This window comes from Phyllobates terribilis, unplaced genomic scaffold (genome assembly GCF_046119375.1).
Source record: "Phyllobates terribilis strain yellow unplaced genomic scaffold, ASM4611937v1 Scaffold_40__1_contigs__length_11209783, whole genome shotgun sequence".
Classification (NCBI taxonomy): Eukaryota; Metazoa; Chordata; class Amphibia; order Anura; family Dendrobatidae; genus Phyllobates; species Phyllobates terribilis.
The window spans coordinates 6,730,120-6,752,689 of NW_027362800.1; the positions used below are offsets into that span (position 1 = coordinate 6,730,120).

The 22,570-nt window shown below is 45.0% G+C and overlaps 17 non-coding genes across 17 annotated transcripts; all 17 read right to left on the reverse strand.

The window, feature by feature from the left end:
- Positions 1-299: 299 nt before the first annotated feature.
- LOC141188756 (U2 spliceosomal RNA) lies at positions 300-490 on the reverse strand. Its single transcript, XR_012262837.1, has one exon. It is a non-coding gene; the product is annotated as a U2 spliceosomal RNA (small nuclear RNA).
- Positions 491-1,611: 1,121 nt separating this feature from the next.
- Positions 1,612-1,802, reverse strand: LOC141184088 (U2 spliceosomal RNA). Its single transcript, XR_012258876.1, has one exon. It is a non-coding gene; the product is annotated as a U2 spliceosomal RNA (small nuclear RNA).
- A 1,118-nt stretch (positions 1,803-2,920) lies between these two features.
- LOC141186617 (U2 spliceosomal RNA) lies at positions 2,921-3,111 on the reverse strand. Its single transcript, XR_012260878.1, has one exon. It is a non-coding gene; the product is annotated as a U2 spliceosomal RNA (small nuclear RNA).
- A 1,120-nt stretch (positions 3,112-4,231) lies between these two features.
- On the reverse strand, positions 4,232-4,422 carry LOC141188757 (U2 spliceosomal RNA). The gene has a single exon (XR_012262838.1). It is a non-coding gene; the product is annotated as a U2 spliceosomal RNA (small nuclear RNA).
- A 1,125-nt stretch (positions 4,423-5,547) lies between these two features.
- Positions 5,548-5,738, reverse strand: LOC141184924 (U2 spliceosomal RNA). Its single transcript, XR_012259634.1, has one exon. It is a non-coding gene; the product is annotated as a U2 spliceosomal RNA (small nuclear RNA).
- Positions 5,739-6,858: 1,120 nt separating this feature from the next.
- Positions 6,859-7,049, reverse strand: LOC141188758 (U2 spliceosomal RNA). The gene has a single exon (XR_012262839.1). It is a non-coding gene; the product is annotated as a U2 spliceosomal RNA (small nuclear RNA).
- Positions 7,050-8,170: 1,121 nt separating this feature from the next.
- LOC141184482 (U2 spliceosomal RNA) lies at positions 8,171-8,361 on the reverse strand. Its single transcript, XR_012259233.1, has one exon. It is a non-coding gene; the product is annotated as a U2 spliceosomal RNA (small nuclear RNA).
- A 1,123-nt stretch (positions 8,362-9,484) lies between these two features.
- Positions 9,485-9,675, reverse strand: LOC141184926 (U2 spliceosomal RNA). The gene has a single exon (XR_012259635.1). It is a non-coding gene; the product is annotated as a U2 spliceosomal RNA (small nuclear RNA).
- Positions 9,676-10,796: 1,121 nt separating this feature from the next.
- Positions 10,797-10,987, reverse strand: LOC141188759 (U2 spliceosomal RNA). Its single transcript, XR_012262840.1, has one exon. It is a non-coding gene; the product is annotated as a U2 spliceosomal RNA (small nuclear RNA).
- A 1,121-nt stretch (positions 10,988-12,108) lies between these two features.
- LOC141188760 (U2 spliceosomal RNA) lies at positions 12,109-12,299 on the reverse strand. The gene has a single exon (XR_012262841.1). It is a non-coding gene; the product is annotated as a U2 spliceosomal RNA (small nuclear RNA).
- Positions 12,300-13,421: 1,122 nt separating this feature from the next.
- On the reverse strand, positions 13,422-13,612 carry LOC141188762 (U2 spliceosomal RNA). The gene has a single exon (XR_012262843.1). It is a non-coding gene; the product is annotated as a U2 spliceosomal RNA (small nuclear RNA).
- Positions 13,613-14,733: 1,121 nt separating this feature from the next.
- LOC141185218 (U2 spliceosomal RNA) lies at positions 14,734-14,924 on the reverse strand. Its single transcript, XR_012259901.1, has one exon. It is a non-coding gene; the product is annotated as a U2 spliceosomal RNA (small nuclear RNA).
- A 1,122-nt stretch (positions 14,925-16,046) lies between these two features.
- On the reverse strand, positions 16,047-16,237 carry LOC141188763 (U2 spliceosomal RNA). The gene has a single exon (XR_012262844.1). It is a non-coding gene; the product is annotated as a U2 spliceosomal RNA (small nuclear RNA).
- Positions 16,238-17,359: 1,122 nt separating this feature from the next.
- LOC141188764 (U2 spliceosomal RNA) lies at positions 17,360-17,550 on the reverse strand. The gene has a single exon (XR_012262845.1). It is a non-coding gene; the product is annotated as a U2 spliceosomal RNA (small nuclear RNA).
- A 1,119-nt stretch (positions 17,551-18,669) lies between these two features.
- Positions 18,670-18,860, reverse strand: LOC141184164 (U2 spliceosomal RNA). The gene has a single exon (XR_012258945.1). It is a non-coding gene; the product is annotated as a U2 spliceosomal RNA (small nuclear RNA).
- Positions 18,861-19,979: 1,119 nt separating this feature from the next.
- Positions 19,980-20,170, reverse strand: LOC141185072 (U2 spliceosomal RNA). Its single transcript, XR_012259768.1, has one exon. It is a non-coding gene; the product is annotated as a U2 spliceosomal RNA (small nuclear RNA).
- Positions 20,171-21,289: 1,119 nt separating this feature from the next.
- Positions 21,290-21,480, reverse strand: LOC141188765 (U2 spliceosomal RNA). The gene has a single exon (XR_012262846.1). It is a non-coding gene; the product is annotated as a U2 spliceosomal RNA (small nuclear RNA).
- Between the last annotated feature and the right edge of the window lie 1,090 nt (positions 21,481-22,570).

A 22,570-nucleotide genomic window follows, 5' to 3' on the forward strand; every position in this document is an offset into this window, starting at 1 on the left:
TATTTAGGTGAAAGCTCCAAAATGCTTGCCTAATATGTCTGTTTATCCAAAAGGAAGTATAGAGGGAGAGCTAGATAGATAGCATTGCATTACATTACATTACATGGCAATGCAATGCACAGTTGCTGAAGTTGAACCAAAATGAGCTTGTCATCTGGCTTCTGCAACTTTTAACATGAAAAATCCAATGAGGAGAAGAAAAGCAAAGCCAAAGAGTCCATCCCAAAATCCGACAAACAAGCAAAATGAACAAAAAGCATTGAATTCAATTCTTTCTGATTTTAGAAACTGCATTAAAGAAGGGGTGCACCGGTCCTGGAGATACTGCAATACCAGGTCAATGCGTGGAGTGGACAGAGCAAGCTCTTTTTCCATCTCCCTGTTCTAAAAATCCATTTAATATATGGTCCCCAGATAGGGGACGTATCAGATATTAAACTGATAAGAACAGATACTACACTTGATCTTAGCCAAAAGGCCGAGAAGCGATAACCAGAATTGGTTTCCGACTACGGTGCCACCCAAGGATTCTGAAAAGTCCATTTGTGGAGATGGCCACCTGGACTCCCGTTAAGAAGACATGCTGTCAACCTCTAGATCCCTCACATGCCTGCACTTTTCGGCTTGCTGCTGCTGCAATCCACGCGTTTTAGATCTGCATAACTCCACCTATTTTAGCACAGTACCCTCAACCCCCGGCTGTTCCCACCCGCCTCAACACCGTTGGAAGGGAGGAGAACCAATTAAGGCGGGGGGGGGGGTGGAACGAGCAGCTGTCTACCCTTAGCAGGAGGGTTGCTGATTAATTACCTCTCCTGCTGCTGCTGCTGCTGGCTGTCCAGCAGCAGACTGAAGGTGGCTGCTGCTGTGCGCAGGTATATAAAGGCTCAGAGCCTATTATGACACGCGCAGCCAGCGTTCCATTGCCACATTCCGTCTACTGCAGGCGGGATACCTGGATGGCTGAATGTCACTGAGAAGCTCACAGAGACCGCCATAAGCAACAGTTTAAAAGAATGCCACAGACTAATCAACCAAACTTTTTGGGTTGGTTTCTCTTTTATAGTCTGCAGGCATTAAATGAAAGAAGTCAGTGTTCCAGCAGAGGGAGACAACGTTTCAGAAAAGGCATTGTAGCAAACCAAAAAAGAAATTTTAAGCGCAGCAGAGTAACCAGCTCACATACCTGTTAGCTCAGGTGAGTTTAAAAGGCTGCTGTTGATAACAAGGGCATTTGCTAAATAGATGGTGTGTGTGCAACAATATACTGAAAGGTCAATTATATTGTGCAGCTTATCTCACCACCTGTAGTTATTTAGGTGAAAGCTCCAAAATGCTTGCCTAATATGTCTGTTTATCCAAAAGGAAGTATAGAGGGAGAGCTAGATAGATAGCATTGCATTACATTACATTACATGGCAATGCAATGCACAGTTGCTGAAGTTGAACCAAAATGAGCTTGTCATCTGGCTTCTGCAACTTTTAACATGAAAAATCCAATGAGGAGAAGAAAAGCAAAGCCAAAGAGTCCATCCCAAAATCCGACAAACAAGCAAAATGAACAAAAAGCATTGAATTCAATTCTTTCTGATTTTAGAAACTGCATTAAAGAAGGGGTGCACCGGTCCTGGAGATACTGCAATACCAGGTCAATGCGTGGAGTTGACAGAGCAAGCTCTTTTTCCATCTCCCTGTTCTAAAAATCCATTTAATATATGGTCCCCAGATAGGGGACGTATCAGATATTAAACTGATAAGAACAGATACTACACTTGATCTTAGCCAAAAGGCCGAGAAGCGATAACCAGAATTGGTTTCCGACTACGGTGCCACCCAAGGATTCTGAAAAGTCCATTTGTGGAGATGGCCACCTGGACTCCCGTTAAGAAGACATGCTGTCAACCTCTAGATTCCTCACATGCCTGCACTTTTCGGCTTGCTGCTGCTGCAATCCACGCGTTTTAGATCTGCATAACTCCACCTCTTTTAGCACAGTACCCTCAACCCCCGGCTGTTCCCACCCGCCTCAACACCGTTGGAAGGGAGGAGAACCAATTAAGGCGGGGGGGGGGGTGGAACGAGCAGCTGTCTACCCTTAGCAGGAGGGTTGCTGATTAATTACCTCTCCTGCTGCTGCTGCTGGCTGTCCAGCAGCAGACTGAAGGTGGCTGCTGCTGTGCGCAGGTATATAAAGGCTCAGAGCCTATTATGACACGCGCAGCCAGCGTTCCATTGCCACATTCCGTCTACTGCAGGCGGGATACCTGGATGGCTGAATGTCACTGAGAAGCTCACAGAGACCGCCATAAGCAACAGTTTAAAAGAATGCCACAGACTAATCAACCAAACTTTTTGGGTTGGTTTCTCTTTTATAGTCTGCAGGCATTAAATGAAAGAAGTCAGTGTTCCAGCAGAGGGAGACAACGTTTCAGAAAAGGCATTGTAGCAAACCAAAAAAGAAATTTTAAGCGCAGCAGAGTAACCAGCTCACATACCTGTTAGCTCAGGTGAGTTTAAAAGGCTGCTGTTGATAACAAGGGCATTTGCTAAATAGATGGTGTGTGTGCAACAATATACTGAAAGGTCAATTATATTGTGCAGCTTATCTCACCACCTGTAGTTATTTAGGTGAAAGCTCCAAAATGCTTGCCTAATATGTCTGTTTATCCAAAAGGAAGTATAGAGGGAGAGCTAGATAGATAGCATTGCATTACATTACATTACATGGCAATGCAATGCACAGTTGCTGATGTTGAACCAAAGTGAGCTTGTCATCTGGCTTCTGCAACTTTTAACATGAAAAATCCAATGAGGAGAAGAAAAGCAAAGCCAAAGAGTCCATCCCAAAATCCGACAAACAAGCAAAATGAACAAAAAGCATTGAATTCAATTCTTTCTGATTTTAGAAACTGCATTAAAGAAGGGGTGCACCGGTCCTGGAGATACTGCAATACCAGGTCAATGCGTGGAGTGGACAGAGCAAGCTCTTTTTCCATCTCCCTGTTCTAAAAATCCATTTAATATATGGTCCCCAGATAGGGGACATATCAGATATTAAACTGATAAGAACAGATACTACACTTGATCTTAGCCAAAAGGCCGAGAAGCGATAACCAGAATTGGTTTCCGACTACGGTGCCACCCAAGGATTCTGAAAAGTCCATTTGTGGAGATGGCCACCTGGACTCCCGTTAAGAAGACATGCTGTCAACCTCTAGATCCCTCACATGCCTGCACTTTTCGGCTTGCTGCTGCTGCAATCCACGCGTTTTAGATCTGCATAACTCCACCTCTTTTAGCACAGTACCCTCAACCCCCGGCTGTTCCCACCCGCCTCAACACCGTTGGAAGGGAGGAGAACCAATTAAGGCGGGGGGGGGGTGGAACGAGCAGCTGTCTACCCTTAACAGGAGTGTTGCTGATTAATTACCTCTCCTGCTGCTGCTGCTGCTGGCTGTCCAGCAGCAGACTGAAGGTGGCTGCTGCTGTGCGCAGGTATATAAAGGCTCAGAGCCTATTATGACACGCGCAGCCAGCGTTCCATTGCCACATTCCGTCTACTGCAGGCGGGATACCTGGATGGCTGAATGTCACTGAGAAGCTCACAGAGACCGCCATAAGCAACAGTTTAAAAGAATGCCACAGACTAATCAACCAAACTTTTTGGGTTGGTTTCTCTTTTATAGTCTGCAGGCATTAAATGAAAGAAGTCAGTGTTCCAGCAGAGGGAGACAACGTTTCAGAAAAGGCATTGTAGCAAACCAAAAAAGAAATTTTAAGCGCAGCAGAGTAACCAGCTCACATACCTGTTAGCTCAGGTGAGTTTAAAAGGCTGCTGTTGATAACAAGGGCATTTGCTAAATAGATGGTGTGTGTGCAACAATATACTGAAAGGTCAATTATATTGTGCAGCTTATCTCACCACCTGTAGTTATTTAGGTGAAAGCTCCAAAATGCTTGCCTAATATGTCTGTTTATCCAAAAGGAAGTATAGAGGGAGAGCTAGATAGATAGCATTGCATTACATTACATTACATGGCAATGCAATGCACAGTTGCTGAAGTTGAACCAAAATGAGCTTGTCATCTGGCTTCTGCAACTTTTAACATGAAAAATCCAATGAGGAGAAGAAAAGCAAAGCCAAAGAGTCCATCCCAAAATCCGACAAACAAGCAAAATGAACAAAAAGCATTGAATTCAATTCTTTCTGATTTTAGAAACTGCATTAAAGAAGGGGTGCACCGGTCCTGGAGATACTGCAATACCAGGTCAATGCGTGGAGTGGACAGAGCAAGCTCTTTTTCCATCTCCCTGTTCTAAAAATCCATTTAATATATGGTCCCCAGATAGGGGACGTATCAGATATTAAACTGATAAGAACAGATACTACACTTGATCTTAGCCAAAAGGCCGAGAAGCGATAACCAGAATTGGTTTCCGACTACGGTGCCACCCAAGGATTCTGAAAAGTCCATTTGTGGAGATGGCCACCTGGACTCCCGTTAAGAAGACATGCTGTCAACCTCTAGATCCCTCACATGCCTGCACTTTTCGGCTTGCTGCTGCTGCAATCCACGCGTTTTAGATCTGCATAACTCCACCTCTTTTAGCACAGTACCCTCAACCCCCGGCTGTTCCCACCCGCCTCAACACCGTTGGAAGGGAGGAGAACCAATTAAGGCGGGGGGGGGGGGGGGTGGAACGAGCAGCTGTCTACCCTTAGCAGGAGGGTTGCTGATTAATTACCTCTCCTGCTGCTGCTGCTGCTGGCTGTCCAGCAGCAGACTGAAGGTGGCTGCTGCTGTGCGCAGGTATATAAAGGCTCAGAGCCTATTATGACACGCGCAGCCAGCGTTCCATTGCCACATTCCGTCTACTGCAGGCGGGATACCTGGATGGCTGAATGTCACTGAGAAGCTCACAGAGACCGCCATAAGCAACAGTTTAAAAGAATGCCACAGACTAATCAACCAAACTTTTTGGGTTGGTTTCTCTTTTATAGTCTGCAGGCATTAAATGAAAGAAGTCAGTGTTCCAGCAGAGGGAGACAACGTTTCAGAAAAGGCATTGTAGCAAACCAAAAAAGAAATTTTAAGCGCAGCAGAGTAACCAGCTCACATACCTGTTAGCTCAGGTGAGTTTAAAAGGCTGCTGTTGATAACAAGGGCATTTGCTAAATAGATGGTGTGTGTGCAACAATATACTGAAAGGTCAATTATATTGTGCAGCTTATCTCACCACCTGTAGTTATTTAGGTGAAAGCTCCAAAATGCTTGCCTAATATGTCTGTTTATCCAAAAGGAAGTATAGAGGGAGAGCTAGATAGATAGCATTGCATTACATTACATTACATGGCAATGCAATGCACAGTTGCTGAAGTTGAACCAAAATGAGCTTGTCATCTGGCTTCTGCAACTTTTAACATGAAAAATCCAATGAGGAGAAGAAAAGCAAAGCCAAAGAGTCCATCCCAAAATCCGACAAACAAGCAAAATGAACAAAAAGCATTGAATTCAATTCTTTCTGATTTTAGAAACTGCATTGAAGAAGGGGTGCACCGGTCCTGGAGATACTGCAATACCAGGTCAATGCGTGGAGTGGACAGAGCAAGCTCTTTTTCCATCTCCCTGTTCTAAAAATCCATTTAATATATGGTTCCCAGATAGGGGACGTATCAGATATTAAACTGATAAGAACAGATACTACACTTGATCTTAGCCAAAAGGCCGAGAAGCGATAACCAGAATTGGTTTCCGACTACGGTGCCACCCAAGGATTCTGAAAAGTCCATTTGTGGAGATGGCCACCTGGACTCCCGTTAAGAAGACATGCTGTCAACCTCTAGATCCCTCACATGCCTGCACTTTTCGGCTTGCTGCTGCTGCAATCCACGCGTTTTAGATCTGCATAACTCCACCTCTTTTAGCACAGTACCCTCAACCCCCGGCTGTTCCCACCCGCCTCAACACCGTTGGAAGGGAGGAGAACCAATTAAGGCGGGGGGGGGGTGGAACGAGCAGCTGTCTACCCTTAGCAGGAGGGTTGCTGATTAATTACCTCTCCTGCTGCTGCTGCTGCTGGCTGTCCAGCAGCAGACTGAAGGTGGCTGCTGCTGTGCGCAGGTATATAAAGGCTCAGAGCCTATTATGACACGCGCAGCCAGCGTTCCATTGCCACATTCCGTCTACTGCAGGCGGGATACCTGGATGGCTGAATGTCACTGAGAAGCTCACAGAGACCGCCATAAGCAACAGTTTAAAAGAATGCCACAGACTAATCAACCAAACTTTTTGGGTTGGTTTCTCTTTTATAGTCTGCAGGCATTAAATGAAAGAAGTCAGTGTTCCAGCAGAGGGAGACAACGTTTCAGAAAAGGCATTGTAGCAAACCAAAAAAGAAATTTTAAGCGCAGCAGAGTAACCAGCTCACATACCTGTTAGCTCAGGTGAGTTTAAAAGGCTGCTGTTGATAACAAGGGCATTTGCTAAATAGATGGTGTGTGTGCAACAATATACTGAAAGGTCAATTATATTGTGCAGCTTATCTCACCACCTGTAGTTATTTAGGTGAAAGCTCCAAAATGCTTGCCTAATATGTCTGTTTATCCAAAAGGAAGTATAGAGGGAGAGCTAGATAGATAGCATTGCATTACATTACATTACATGGCAATGCAATGCACAGTTGCTGAAGTTGAACCAAAATGAGCTTGTCATCTGGCTTCTGCAACTTTTAACATGAAAAATCCAATGAGGAGAAGAAAAGCAAAGCCAAAGAGTCCATCCCAAAATCCGACAAACAAGCAAAATGAACAAAAAGCATTGAATTCAATTCTTTCTGATTTTAGAAACTGCATTAAAGAAGGGGTGCACCGGTCCTGGAGATACTGCAATACCAGGTCAATGCGTGGAGTGGACAGAGCAAGCTCTTTTTCCATCTCCCTGTTCTAAAAATCCATTTAATATATGGTCCCCAGATAGGGGACGTATCAGATATTAAACTGATAAGAACAGATACTACACTTGATCTTAGCCAAAAGGCCGAGAAGCGATAACCAGAATTGGTTTCCGACTACGGTGCCACCCAAGGATTCTGAAAAGTCCATTTGTGGAGTTGGCCACCTGGACTCCCGTTAAGAAGACATGCTGTCAACCTCTAGATCCCTCACATGCCTGCACTTTTCGGCTTGCTGCTGCTGCAATCCACGCGTTTTAGATCTGCATAACTCCACCTCTTTTAGCACAGTACCCTCAACCCCCGGCTGTTCCCACCCGCCTCAACACCGTTGGAAGGGAGGAGAACCAATTAAGGCGGGGGGTGGGGTGGAACGAGCAGCTGTCTACCCTTAGCAGGAGGGTTGCTGATTAATTACCTCTCCTGCTGCTGCTGCTGCTGGCTGTCCAGCAGCAGACTGAAGGTGGCTGCTGCTGTGCGCAGGTATATAAAGGCTCAGAGCCTATTATGACACGCGCAGCCAGCGTTCCATTGCCACATTCCGTCTACTGCAGGCGGGATACCTGGATGGCTGAATGTCACTGAGAAGCTCACAGAGACCGCCATAAGCAACAGTTTAAAAGAATGCCACAGACTAATCAACCAAACTTTTTGGGTTGGTTTCTCTTTTATAGTCTGCAGGCATTAAATGAAAGAAGTCAGTGTTCCAGCAGAGGGAGACAACGTTTCAGAAAAGGCATTGTAGCAAACCAAAAAAGAAATTTTAAGCGCAGCAGAGTAACCAGCTCACATACCTGTTAGCTCAAGTGAGTTTAAAAGGCTGCTGTTGATAACAAGGGCATTTGCTAAATAGATGGTGTGTGTGCAACAATATACTGAAAGGTCAATTATATTGTGCAGCTTATCTCACCACCTGTAGTTATTTAGGTGAAAGCTCCAAAATGCTTGCCTAATATGTCTGTTTATCCAAAAGGAAGTATAGAGGGAGAGCTAGATAGATAGCATTGCATTACATTACATTACATGGCAATGCAATGCACAGTTGCTGAAGTTGAACCAAAATGAGCTTGTCATCTGGCTTCTGCAACTTTTAACATGAAAAATCCAATGAGGAGAAGAAAAGCAAAGCCAAAGAGTCCATCCCAAAATCCGACAAACAAGCAAAATGAACAAAAAGCATTGAATTCAATTCTTTCTGATTTTAGAAACTGCATTAAAGAAGGGGTGCACCGGTCCTGGAGATACTGCAATACCAGGTCAATGCGTGGAGTGGACAGAGCAAGCTCTTTTTTTATCTCCCTGTTCTAAAAATCCATTTAATATATGGTCCCCAGATAGGGGACGTATCAGATATTAAACTGATAAGAACAGATACTACACTTGATCTTAGCCAAAAGGCCGAGAAGCGATAACCAGAATTAGTTTCCGACTACGGTGCCACCCAAGGATTCTGAAAAGTCCATTTGTGGAGATGGCCACCTGGACTCCCGTTAAGAAGACATGCTGTCAACCTCTAGATCCCTCACATGCCTGCACTTTTCGGCTTGCTGCTGCTGCAATCCACGCGTTTTAGATCTGCATAACTCCACCTCTTTTAGCACAGTACCCTCAACCCCCGGCTGTTCCCACCCGCCTCAACACCGTTGGAAGGGAGGAGAACCAATTAAGGCGGGGGGGGGGGGGTGGAACGAGCAGCTGTCTACCCTTAGCAGGAGGGTTGCTGATTAATTACCTCTCCTGCTGCTGCTGCTGCTGGCTGTCCAGCAGCAGACTGAAGGTGGCTGCTGCTGTGCGCAGGTATATAAAGGCTCAGAGCCTATTATGACACGCGCAGCCAGCGTTCCATTGCCACATTCCGTCTACTGCAGGCGGGATACCTGGATGGCTGAATGTCACTGAGAAGCTCACAGAGACCGCCATAAGCAACAGTTTAAAAGAATGCCACAGACTAATCAACCAAACTTTTTGGGTTGGTTTCTCTTTTATAGTCTGCAGGCATTAAATGAAAGAAGTCAGTGTTCCAGCAGAGGGAGACAACGTTTCAGAAAAGGCATTGTAGCAAACCAAAAAAGAAATTTTAAGCGCAGCAGAGTAACCAGCTCACATACCTGTTAGCTCAGGTGAGTTTAAAAGGCTGCTGTTGATAACAAAGGCATTTGCTAAATAGATGGTGTGTGTGCAACAATATACTGAAAGGTCAATTATATTGTGCAGCTTATCTCACCACCTGTAGTTATTTAGGTGAAAGCTCCAAAATGCTTGCCTAATATGTCTGTTTATCCAAAAGGAAGTATAGAGGGAGAGCTAGATAGATAGCATTGCATTACATTACATTACATGGCAATGCAATGCACAGTTGCTGAAGTTGAACCAAAATGAGCTTGTCATCTGGCTTCTGCAACTTTTAACATGAAAAATCCAATGAGGAGAAGAAAAGCAAAGCCAAAGAGTCCATCCCAAAATCCGACAAACAAGCAAAATGAACAAAAAGCATTGAATTCAATTCTTTCTGATTTTAGAAACTGCATTGAAGAAGGGGTGCACCGGTCCTGGAGATACTGCAATACCAGGTCAATGCGTGGAGTGGACAGAGCAAGCTCTTTTTCCATCTCCCTGTTCTAAAAATCCATTTAATATATGGTTCCCAGATAGGGGACGTATCAGATATTAAACTGATAAGAACAGATACTACACTTGATCTTAGCCAAAAGGCCGAGAAGCGATAACCAGAATTGGTTTCCGACTACGGTGCCACCCAAGGATTCTGAAAAGTCCATTTGTGGAGATGGCCACCTGGACTCCCGTTAAGAAGACATGCTGTCAACCTCTAGATCCCTCACATGCCTGCACTTTTCGGCTTGCTGCTGCTGCAATCCACGCGTTTTAGATCTGCATAACTCCACCTCTTTTAGCACAGTACCCTCAACCCCCGGCTGTTCCCACCCGCCTCAACACCGTTGGAAGGGAGGAGAACCAATTAAGGCGGGGGGGGGGGTGGAACGAGCAGCTGTCTACCCTTAGCAGGAGGGTTGCTGATTAATTACCTCTCCTGCTGCTGCTGCTGCTGGCTGTCCAGCAGCAGACTGAAGGTGGCTGCTGCTGTGCGCAGGTATATAAAGGCTCAGAGCCTATTATGACACGCGCAGCCAGCGTTCCATTGCCACATTCCGTCTACTGCAGGCGGGATACCTGGATGGCTGAATGTCACTGAGAAGCTCACAGAGACCGCCATAAGCAACAGTTTAAAAGAATGCCACAGACTAATCAACCAAACTTTTTGGGTTGGTTTCTCTTTTATAGTCTGCAGGCATTAAATGAAAGAAGTCAGTGTTCCAGCAGAGGGAGACAACGTTTCAGAAAAGGCATTGTAGCAAACCAAAAAAGAAATTTTAAGCGCAGCAGAGTAACCAGCTCACATACCTGTTAGCTCAGGTGAGTTTAAAAGGCTGCTGTTGATAACAAGGGCATTTGCTAAATAGATGGTGTGTGTGCAACAATATACTGAAAGGTCAATTATATTGTGCAGCTTATCTCACCACCTGTAGTTATTTAGGTGAAAGCTCCAAAATGCTTGCCTAATATGTCTGTTTATCCAAAAGGAAGTATAGAGGGAGAGCTAGATAGATAGCATTGCATTACATTACATTACATGGCAATGCAATGCACAGTTGCTGAAGTTGAACCAAAATGAGCTTGTCATCTGGCTTCTGCAACTTTTAACATGAAAAATCCAATGAGGAGAAGAAAAGCAAAGCCAAAGAGTCCATCCCAAAATCCGACAAACAAGCAAAATGAACAAAAAGCATTGAATTCAATTCTTTCTGATTTTAGAAACTGCATTAAAGAAGGGGTGCACCGGTCCTGGAGATACTGCAATACCAGGTCAATGCGTGGAGTGGACAGAGCAAGCTCTTTTTCCATCTCCCTGTTCTAAAAATCCATTTAATATATGGTCCCCAGATAGGGGACGTATCAGATATTAAACTGATAAGAACAGATACTACACTTGATCTTAGCCAAAAGGCCGAGAAGCGATAACCAGAATTGGTTTCCGACTACGGTGCCACCCAAGGATTCTGAAAAGTCCATTTGTGGAGTTGGCCACCTGGACTCCCGTTAAGAAGACATGCTGTCAACCTCTAGATCCCTCACATGCCTGCACTTTTCGGCTTGCTGCTGCTGCAATCCACGCGTTTTAGATCTGCATAACTCCACCTCTTTTAGCACAGTACCCTCAACCCCCGGCTGTTCCCACCCGCCTCAACACCGTTGGAAGGGAGGAGAACCAATTAAGGCGGGGGGTGGGGTGGAACGAGCAGCTGTCTACCCTTAGCAGGAGGGTTGCTGATTAATTACCTCTCCTGCTGCTGCTGCTGCTGGCTGTCCAGCAGCAGACTGAAGGTGGCTGCTGCTGTGCGCAGGTATATAAAGGCTCAGAGCCTATTATGACACGCGCAGCCAGCGTTCCATTGCCACATTCCGTCTACTGCAGGCGGGATACCTGGATGGCTGAATGTCACTGAGAAGCTCACAGAGACCGCCATAAGCAACAGTTTAAAAGAATGCCACAGACTAATCAACCAAACTTTTTGGGTTGGTTTCTCTTTTATAGTCTGCAGGCATTAAATGAAAGAAGTCAGTGTTCCAGCAGAGGGAGACAACGTTTCAGAAAAGGCATTGTAGCAAACCAAAAAAGAAATTTTAAGCGCAGCAGAGTAACCAGCTCACATACCTGTTAGCTCAGGTGAGTTTAAAAGGCTGCTGTTGATAACAAGGGCATTTGCTAAATAGATGGTGTGTGTGCAACAATATACTGAAAGGTCAATTATATTGTGCAGCTTATCTCACCACCTGTAGTTATTTAGGTGAAAGCTCCAAAATGCTTGCCTAATATGTCTGTTTATCCAAAAGGAAGTATAGAGGGAGAGCTAGATAGATAGCATTGCATTACATTACATTACATGGCAATGCAATGCACAGTTGCTGAAGTTGAACCAAAATGAGCTTGTCATCTGGCTTCTGCAACTTTTAACATGAAAAATCCAATGAGGAGAAGAAAAGCAAAGCCAAAGAGTCCATCCCAAAATCCGACAAACAAGCAAAATGAACAAAAAGCATTGAATTCAATTCTTTCTGATTTTAGAAACTGCATTAAAGAAGGGGTGCACCGGTCCTGGAGATACTGCAATACCAGGTCAATGCGTGGAGTGGACAGAGCAAGCTCTTTTTCCATCTCCCTGTTCTAAAAATCCATTTAATATATGGTCCCCAGATAGGGGACGTATCAGATATTAAACTGATAAGAACAGATACTACACTTGATCTTAGCCAAAAGGCCGAGAAGCGATAACCAGAATTGGTTTCCGACTACGGTGCCACCCAAGGATTCTGAAAAGTCCATTTGTGGAGATGGCCACCTGGACTCCCGTTAAGAAGACATGCTGTCAACCTCTAGATCCCTCACATGCCTGCACTTTTCGGCTTGCTGCTGCTGCAATCCACGCGTTTTAGATCTGCATAACTCCACCTCTTTTAGCACAGTACCCTCAACCCCCGGCTGTTCCCACCCGCCTCAACACCGTTGGAAGGGAGGAGAACCAATTAATGCGGGGGGGGGGGGTGGAACGAGCAGCTGTCTACCCTTAGCAGGAGGGTTGCTGATTAATTACCTCTCCTGCTGCTGCTGCTGCTGGCTGTCCAGCAGCAGACTGAAGGTGGCTGCTGCTGTGCGCAGGTATATAAAGGCTCAGAGCCTATTATGACACGCGCAGCCAGCGTTCCATTGCCACATTCCGTCTACTGCAGGCGGGATACCTGGATGGCTGAATGTCACTGAGAAGCTCACAGAGACCGCCATAAGCAACAGTTTAAAAGAATGCCACAGACTAATCAACCAAACTTTTTGGGTTGGTTTCTCTTTTATAGTCTGCAGGCATTAAATGAAAGAAGTCAGTGTTCCAGCAGAGGGAGACAACGTTTCAGAAAAGGCATTGTAGCAAACCAAAAAAGAAATTTTAAGCGCAGCAGAGTAACCAGCTCACATACCTGTTAGCTCAGGTGAGTTTAAAAGGCTGCTGTTGATAACAAGGGCATTTGCTAAATAGATGGTGTGTGTGCAACAATATACTGAAAGGTCAATTATATTGTGCAGCTTATCTCACCACCTGTAGTTATTTAGGTGAAAGCTCCAAAATGCTTGCCTAATATGTCTGTTTATCCAAAAGGAAGTATAGAGGGAGAGCTAGATAGATAGCATTGCATTACATTACATTACATGGCAATGCAATGCACAGTTGCTGAAGTTGAACCAAAATGAGCTTGTCATCTGGCTTCTGCAACTTTTAACATGAAAAATCCAATGAGGAGAAGAAAAGCAAAGCCAAAGAGTCCATCCCAAAATCCGACAAACAAGCAAAATGAACAAAAAGCATTGAATTCAATTCTTTCTGATTTTAGAAACTGCATTAAAGAAGGGGTGCACCGGTCCTGGAGATACTGCAATACCAGGTCAATGCGTGGAGTGGACAGAGCAAGCTCTTTTTCCATCTCCCTGTTCTAAAAATCCATTTAATATATGGTCCCCAGATAGGGGACGTATCAGATATTAAACTGATAAGAACAGATACTACACTTGATCTTAGCCAAAAGGCCGAGAAGCGATAACCAGAATTGGTTTCCGACTACGGTGCCACCCAAGGATTCTGAAAAGTCCATTTGTGGAGATGGCCACCTGGACTCCCGTTAAGAAGACATGCTGTCAACCTCTAGATCCCTCACATGCCTGCACTTTTCGGCTTGCTGCTGCTGCAATCCACGCGTTTTAGATCTGCATAACTCCACCTCTTTTAGCACAGTACCCTCAACCCCCGGCTGTTCCCACCCGCCTCAACACCGTTGGAAGGGAGGAGAACCAATTAAGGCGGGGGGGGGGGTGGAACGAGCAGCTGTCTACCCTTAGCAGGAGGGTTGCTGATTAATTACCTCTCCTGCTGCTGCTGCTGCTGGCTGTCCAGCAGCAGACTGAAGGTGGCTGCTGCTGTGCGCAGGTATATAAAGGCTCAGAGCCTATTATGACACGCGCAGCCAGCGTTCCATTGCCACATTCCGTCTACTGCAGGCGGGATACCTGGATGGCTGAATGTCACTGAGAAGCTCACAGAGACCGCCATAAGCAACAGTTTAAAAGAATGCCACAGACTAATCAACCAAACTTTTTGGGTTGGTTTCTCTTTTATAGTCTGCAGGCATTAAATGAAAGAAGTCAGTGTTCCAGCAGAGGGAGACAACGTTTCAGAAAAGGCATTGTAGCAAACCAAAAAAGAAATTTTAAGCGCAGCAGAGTAACCAGCTCACATACCTGTTAGCTCAGGTGAGTTTAAAAGGCTGCTGTTGATAACAAGGGCATTTGCTAAATAGATGGTGTGTGTGCAACAATATACTGAAAGGTCAATTATATTGTGCAGCTTATCTCACCACCTGTAGTTATTTAGGTGAAAGCTCCAAAATGCTTGCCTAATATGTCTGTTTATCCAAAAGGAAGTATAGAGGGAGAGCTAGATAGATAGCATTGCATTACATTACATTACATGGCAATGCAATGCACAGTTGCTGAAGTTGAACCAAAATGAGCTTGTCATCTGGCTTCTGCAACTTTTAACATGAAAAATCCAATGAGGAGAAGAAAAGCAAAGCCAAAGAGTCCATCCCAAAATCCGACAAACAAGCAAAATGAACAAAAAGCATTGAATTCAATTCTTTCTGATTTTAGAAACTGCATTAAAGAAGGGGTGCACCGGTCCTGGAGATACTGCAATACCAGGTCAATGCGTGGAGTGGACAGAGCAAGTTCTTTTTCCATCTCCCTGTTCTAAAAATCCATTTAATATATGGTCCCCAGATAGGGGACGTATCAGATATTAAACTGATAAGAACAGATACTACACTTGATCTTAGCCAAAAGGCCGAGAAGCGATAACCAGAATTGGTTTCCGACTACGGTGCCACCCAAGGATTCTGAAAAGTCCATTTGTGGAGATGGCCACCTGGACTCCCGTTAAGAAGACATGCTGTCAACCTCTAGATCCCTCACATGCCTGCACTTTTCGGCTTGCTGCTGCTGCAATCCACGCGTTTTAGATCTGCATAACTCCACCTCTTTTAGCACAGTACCCTCAACCCCCGGCTGTTCCCACCCGCCTCAACACCGTTGGAAGGGAGGAGAACCAATTAAGGCGGGGGGGGGGGGTGGAACGAGCAGCTGTCTACCCTTAGCAGGAGGGTTGCTGATTAATTACCTCTCCTGCTGCTGCTGCTGCTGGCTGTCCAGCAGCAGACTGAAGGTGGCTGCTGCTGTGCGCAGGTATATAAAGGCTCAGAGCCTATTATGACACGCGCAGCCAGCGTTCCATTGCCACATTCCGTCTACTGCAGGCGGGATACCTGGATGGCTGAATGTCACTGAGAAGCTCACAGAGACCGCCATAAGCAACAGTTTAAAAGAATGCCACAGACTAATCAACCAAACTTTTTGGGTTGGTTTCTCTTTTATAGTCTGCAGGCATTAAATGAAAGAAGTCAGTGTTCCAGCAGAGGGAGACAACGTTTCAGAAAAGGCATTGTAGCAAACCAAAAAAGAAATTTTAAGCGCAGCAGAGTAACCAGCTCACATACCTGTTAGCTCAGGTGAGTTTAAAAGGCTGCTGTTGATAACAAGGGCATTTGCTAAATAGATGGTGTGTGTGCAACAATATACTGAAAGGTCAATTATATTGTGCAGCTTATCTCACCACCTGTAGTTATTTAGGTGAAAGCTCCAAAATGCTTGCCTAATATGTCTGTTTATCCAAAAGGAAGTATAGAGGGAGAGCTAGATAGATAGCATTGCATTACATTACATTACATGGCAATGCAATGCACAGTTGCTGAAGTTGAACCAAAATGAGCTTGTCATCTGGCTTCTGCAACTTTTAACATGAAAAATCCAATGAGGAGAAGAAAAGCAAAGCCAAAGAGTCCATCCCAAAATCCGACAAACAAGCAAAATGAACAAAAAGCATTGAATTCAATTCTTTCTGATTTTAGAAACTGCATTAAAGAAGGGGTGCACCGGTCCTGGAGATACTGCAATACCAGGTCAATGCGTGGAGTGGACAGAGCAAGCTCTTTTTCCATCTCCCTGTTCTAAAAATCCATTTAATATATGGTCCCCAGATAGGGGACGTATCAGATATTAAACTGATAAGAACAGATACTACACTTGATCTTAGCCAAAAGGCCGAGAAGCGATAACCAGAATTGGTTTCCGACTACGGTGCCACCCAAGGATTCTGAAAAGTCCATTTGTGGAGATGGCCACCTGGACTCCCGTTAAGAAGACATGCTGTCAACCTCTAGATCCCTCACATGCCTGCACTTTTCGGCTTGCTGCTGCTGCAATCCACGCGTTTTAGATCTGCATAACTCCACCTCTTTTAGCACAGTACCCTCAACCCCCGGCTGTTCCCACCCGCCTCAACACCGTTGGAAGGGAGGAGAACCAATTAAGGCGGGGGGGGGGGGTGGAACGAGCAGCTGTCTACCCTTATCAGGAGGGTTGCTGATTAATTACCTCTCCTGCTGCTGCTGCTGCTGGCTGTCCAGCAGCAGACTGAAGGTGGCTGCTGCTGTGCGCAGGTATATAAAGGCTCAGAGCCTATTATGACACGCGCAGCCAGCGTTCCATTGCCACATTCCGTCTACTGCAGGCGGGATACCTGGATGGCTGAATGTCACTGAGAAGCTCACAGAGACCGCCATAAGCAACAGTTTAAAAGAATGCCACAGACTAATCAACCAAACTTTTTGGGTTGGTTTCTCTTTTATAGTCTGCAGGCATTAAATGAAAGAAGTCAGTGTTCCAGCAGAGGGAGACAACGTTTCAGAAAAGGCATTGTAGCAAACCAAAAAAGAAATTTTAAGCGCAGCAGAGTAACCAGCTCACATACCTGTTAGCTCAGGTGAGTTTAAAAGGCTGCTGTTGATAACAAGGGCATTTGCTAAATAGATGGTGTGTGTGCAACAATATACTGAAAGGTCAATTATATTGTGCAGCTTATCTCACCACCTGTAGTTATTTAGGTGAAAGCTCCAAAATGCTTGCATAATATGTCTGTTTATCCAAAAGGAAGTATAGAGGGAGAGCTAGATAGATAGCATTGCATTACATTACATTACATGGCAATGCAATGCACAGTTGCTGAAGTTGAACCAAAATGAGCTTGTCATCTGGCTTCTGCAACTTTTAACATGAAAAATCCAATGAGGAGAAGAAAAGCAAAGCCAAAGAGTCCATCCCAAAATCCGACAAACAAGCAAAATGAACAAAAAGCATTGAATTCAATTCTTTCTGATTTTAGAAACTGCATTAAAGAAGGGGTGCACCGGTCCTGGAGATACTGCAATACCAGGTCAATGCGTGGAGTGGACAGAGCAAGCTCTTTTTCCATCTCCCTGTTCTAAAAATCCATTTAATATATGGTCCCCAGATAGGGGACGTATCAGATATTAAACTGATAAGAACAGATACTACACTTGATCTTAGCCAAAAGGCCGAGAAGCGATAACCAGAATTGGTTTCCGACTACGGTGCCACCCAAGGATTCTGAAAAGTCCATTTGTGGAGATGGCCACCTGGACTCCCGTTAAGAAGACATGCTGTCAACCTCTAGATCCCTCACATGCCTGCACTTTTCGGCTTGCTGCTGCTGCAATCCACGCGTTTTAGATCTGCATAACTCCACCTCTTTTAGCACAGTACCCTCAACCCCCGGCTGTTCCCACCCGCCTCAACACCGTTGGAAGGGAGGAGAACCAATTAAGGCGGGGGGGGGGGGTGGAACGAGCAGCTGTCTACCCTTAGCAGGAGGGTTGCTGATTAATTACCTCTCCTGCTGCTGCTGCTGCTGGCTGTCCAGCAGCAGACTGAAGGTGGCTGCTGCTGTGCGCAGGTATATAAAGGCTCAGAGCCTATTATGACACGCGCAGCCAGCGTTCCATTGCCACATTCCGTCTACTGCAGGCGGGATACCTGGATGGCTGAATGTCGCTGAGAAGCTCACAGAGACCGCCATAAGCAACAGTTTAAAAGAATGCCACAGACTAATCAACCAAACTTTTTGGGTTGGTTTCTCTTTTATAGTCTGCAGGCATTAAATGAAAGAAGTCAGTGTTCCAGCAGAGGGAGACAACGTTTCAGAAAAGGCATTGTAGCAAACCAAAAAAGAAATTTTAAGCGCAGCAGAGTAACCAGCTCACATACCTGTTAGCTCAGGTGAGTTTAAAAGGCTGCTGTTGATAACAAGGGCATTTGCTAAATAGATGGTGTGTGTGCAACAATATACTGAAAGGTCAATTATATTGTGCAGCTTATCTCACCACCTGTAGTTATTTAGGTGAAAGCTCCAAAATGCTTGCCTAATATGTCTGTTTATCCAAAAGGAAGTATAGAGGGAGAGCTAGATAGATAGCATTGCATTACATTACATTACATGGCAATGCAATGCACAGTTGCTGAAGTTGAACCAAAATGAGCTTGTCATCTGGCTTCTGCAACTTTTAACATGAAAAATCCAATGAGAAGAAAATCAAAGCCAAAGAGTCCATCCCAAAATCCGACAAACAAGCAAAATGAACAAAAAGCATTGAATTCAATTCTTTCTGATTTTAGAAACTGCATTAAAGAAGGGGTGCACCGGTCCTGGAGATACTGTAATACCAGGTCAATGCGTGGAGTGGACAGAGCAAGCTCTTTTTCCATCTCCCTGTTCTAAAAATCCATTTAATATATGGTCCCCAGATAGGGGACGTATCAGATATTAAACTGATAAGAACAGATACTACACTTGATCTTAGCCAAAAGGCCGAGAAGCGATAACCAGAATTGGTTTCCGACTACGGTGCCACCCAAGGATTCTGAAAAATCCATTTGTGGAGATGGCCACCTGGACTCCCGTTAAGAAGACATGCTGTCAACCTCTAGATCCCTCACATGCCTGCAATTTTCGGCTTGCTGCTGCTGCAATCCACGCGTTTTAGATCTGCATAACTCCACCTCTTTTAGCACAGTACCCTCAACCCCCGGCTGTTCCCACCCGCCTCAACACCGTTGGAAGGGAGTAGAACCAATTAAGGCGGGGGGGGGGGGTGGAACGAGCAGCTGTCTACCCTTAGCAGGAGGGTTGCTGATTAATTACCTCTCCTGCTGCTGCTGCTGGCTGTCCAGCAGCAGACTGAAGGTGGCTGCTGCTGTGTGCAGGTATATAAAGGCTCAGAGCCTATTATGACACGCGCAGCCAGCGTTCCATTGCCACATTCCGTCTACTGCAGGCGGGATACCTGGATGGCTGAATGTCACTGAGAAGCTCACAGAGACCGCCATAAGCAACAGTTTAAAAGAATGCCACAGACTAATCAACCAAACTTTTTGGGTTGGTTTCTCTTTTATAGTCTGCAGGCATTAAATGAAAGAAGTCAGTGTTCCAGCAGAGGGAGACAACGTTTCAGAAAAGGCATTGTAGCAAACCAAAAAAGAAATTTTAAGCGCAGCAGAGTAACCAGCTCACATACCTGTTAGCTCAGGTGAGTTTAAAAGGCTGCTGTTGATAACAAGGGCATTTGCTAAATAGATGGTGTGTGTGCAACAATATACTGAAAGGTCAATTATATTGTGCAGCTTATCTCACCATCTGTAGTTATTTAGGTGAAAGCTCCAAAATGCTTGCCTAATATGTCTGTTTATCCAAAAGGAAGTATAGAGGGAGAGCTAGATAGATAGCATTGCATTACATTACATTACATGGCAATGCAATGCACAGTTGCTGAAGTTGAACCAAAATGAGCTTGTCATCTGGCTTCTGCAACTTTTAACATGAAAAATCCAATGAGGAGAAGAAAAGCAAAGCCAAAGAGTCCATCCCAAAATCCGACAAACAAGCAAAATGAACAAAAAGCATTGAATTCAATTCTTTCTGATTTTAGAAACTGCATTAAAGAAGGGGTGCACCGGTCCTGGAGATACTGCAATACCAGGTCAATGCGTGGAGTGGACAGAGCAAGCTCTTTTTCCATCTCCCTGTTCTAAAAATCCATTTAATATATGGTCCCCAGATAGGGGACGTATCAGATATTTAACTGATAAGAACAGATACTACACTTGATCTTAGCCAAAAGGCCGAGAAGCGATAACCAGAATTGGTTTCCGACTACGGTGCCACCCAAGGATTCTGAAAAGTCCATTTGTGGAGATGGCCACCTGGACTCCCGTTAAGAAGACATGCTGTCAACCTCTAGATCCCTCACATGCCTGCACTTTTCGGCTTGCTGCTGCTGCAATCCACGCGTTTTAGATCTGCATAACTCCACCTCTTTTAGCACAGTACCCTCAACCCCCGGCTGTTCCCACCCGCCTCAACACCGTTGGAAGGGAGGAGAACCAATTAAGGCGGGGGGGGGGGGTGGAACGAGCAGCTGTCTACCCTTAGCAGGAGGGTTGCTGATTAATTACCTCTCCTGCTGCTGCTGCTGGCTGTCCAGCAGCAGACTGAAGGTGGCTGCTGCTGTGCGCAGGTATATAAAGGCTCAGAGCCTATTATGACACGCGCAGCCAGCGTTCCATTGCCACATTCCGTCTACTGCAGGCGGGATACCTGGATGGCTGAATGTCACTGAGAAGCTCACAGAGACCGCCAAAAGCAACAGTTTAAAAGAATGCCACAGACTAATCAACCAAACTTTTTGGGTTGGTTTCTCTTTTATAGTCTGCAGGCATTAAATGAAAGAAGTCAGTGTTCCAGCAGAGGGAGACAACGTTTCAGAAAAGGCATTGTAGCAAACCAAAAAAGAAATTTTAAGCGCAGCAGAGTAACCAGCTCACATACCTGTTAGCTCAGGTGAGTTTAAAAGGCTGCTGTTGATAACAAGGGCATTTGCTAAATAGATGGTGTGTGTGCAACAATATACTGAAAGGTCAATTATATTGTGCAGCTTATCTCACCACCTGTAGTTATTTAGGTGAAAGCTCCAAAATGCTTGCCTAATATGTCTGTTTATCCAAAAGGAAGTATAGAGGGAGAGCTAGATAGATAGCATTGCATTACATTACATTACATGGCAATGCAATGCACAGTTGCTGAAGTTGAACCAAAATGAGCTTGTCATCTGGCTTCTGCAACTTTTAACATGAAAAATCCAATGAGGAGAAGAAAAGCAAAGCCAAAGAGTCCATCCCAAAATCCGACAAACAAGCAAAATGAACAAAAAGCATTGAATTCAATTCTTTCTGATTTTAGAAACTGCATTAAAGAAGGGGTGCACCGGTCCTGGAGATACTGCAATACCAGGTCAATGCGTGGAGTGGACAGAGCAAGCTCTTTTTCCATCTCCCTGTTCTAAAAATCCATTTAATATATGGTCCCCAGATAGGGGACGTATCAGATATTAAACTGATAAGAACAGATACTACACTTGATCTTAGCCAAAAGGCCGAGAAGCGATAACCAGAATTGGTTTCCGACTACGGTGCCACCCAAGGATTCTGAAAAGTCCATTTGTGGAGATGGCCACCTGGACTCCCGTTAAGAAGACATGCTGTCAACCTCTAGATCCCTCACATGCCTGCACTTTTCGGCTTGCTGCTGCTGCAATCCACGCGTTTTAGATCTGCATAACTCCACCTCTTTTAGCACAGTACCCTCAACCCCCGGCTGTTCCCACCCGCCTCAACACCGTTGGAAGGGAGTAGAACCAATTAAGGCGGGGGGGGGGGGTGGAACGAGCAGCTGTCTACCCTTAGCAGGAGGGTTGCTGATTAATTACCTCTCCTGCTGCTGCTGCTGGCTGTCCAGCAGCAGACTGAAGGTGGCTGCTGCTGTGTGCAGGTATATAAAGGCTCAGAGCCTATTATGACACGCGCAGCCAGCGTTCCATTGCCACATTCCGTCTACTGCAGGCGGGATACCTGGATGGCTGAATGTCACTGAGAAGCTCACAGAGACCGCCATAAGCAACAGTTTAAAAGAATGCCACAGACTAATCAACCAAACTTTTTGGGTTGGTTTCTCTTTTATAGTCTGCAGGCATTAAATGAAAGAAGTCAGTGTTCCAGCAGAGGGAGACAACGTTTCAGAAAAGGCATTGTAGCAAACCAAAAAAGAAATTTTAAGCGCAGCAGAGTAACCAGCTCACATACCTGTTAGCTCAGGTGAGTTTAAAAGGCTGCTGTTGATAACAAGGGCATTTGCTAAATAGATGGTGTGTGTGCAACAATATACTGAAAGGTCAATTATATTGTGCAGCTTATCTCACCATCTGTAGTTATTTAGGTGAAAGCTCCAAAATGCTTGCCTAATATGTCTGTTTATCCAAAAGGAAGTATAGAGGGAGAGCTAGATAGATAGCATTGCATTACATTACATTACATGGCAATGCAATGCACAGTTGCTGAAGTTGAACCAAAATGAGCTTGTCATCTGGCTTCTGCAACTTTTAACATGAAAAATCCAATGAGGAGAAGAAAAGCAAAGCCAAAGAGTCCATCCCAAAATCCGACAAACAAGCAAAATGAACAAAAAGCATTGAATTCAAT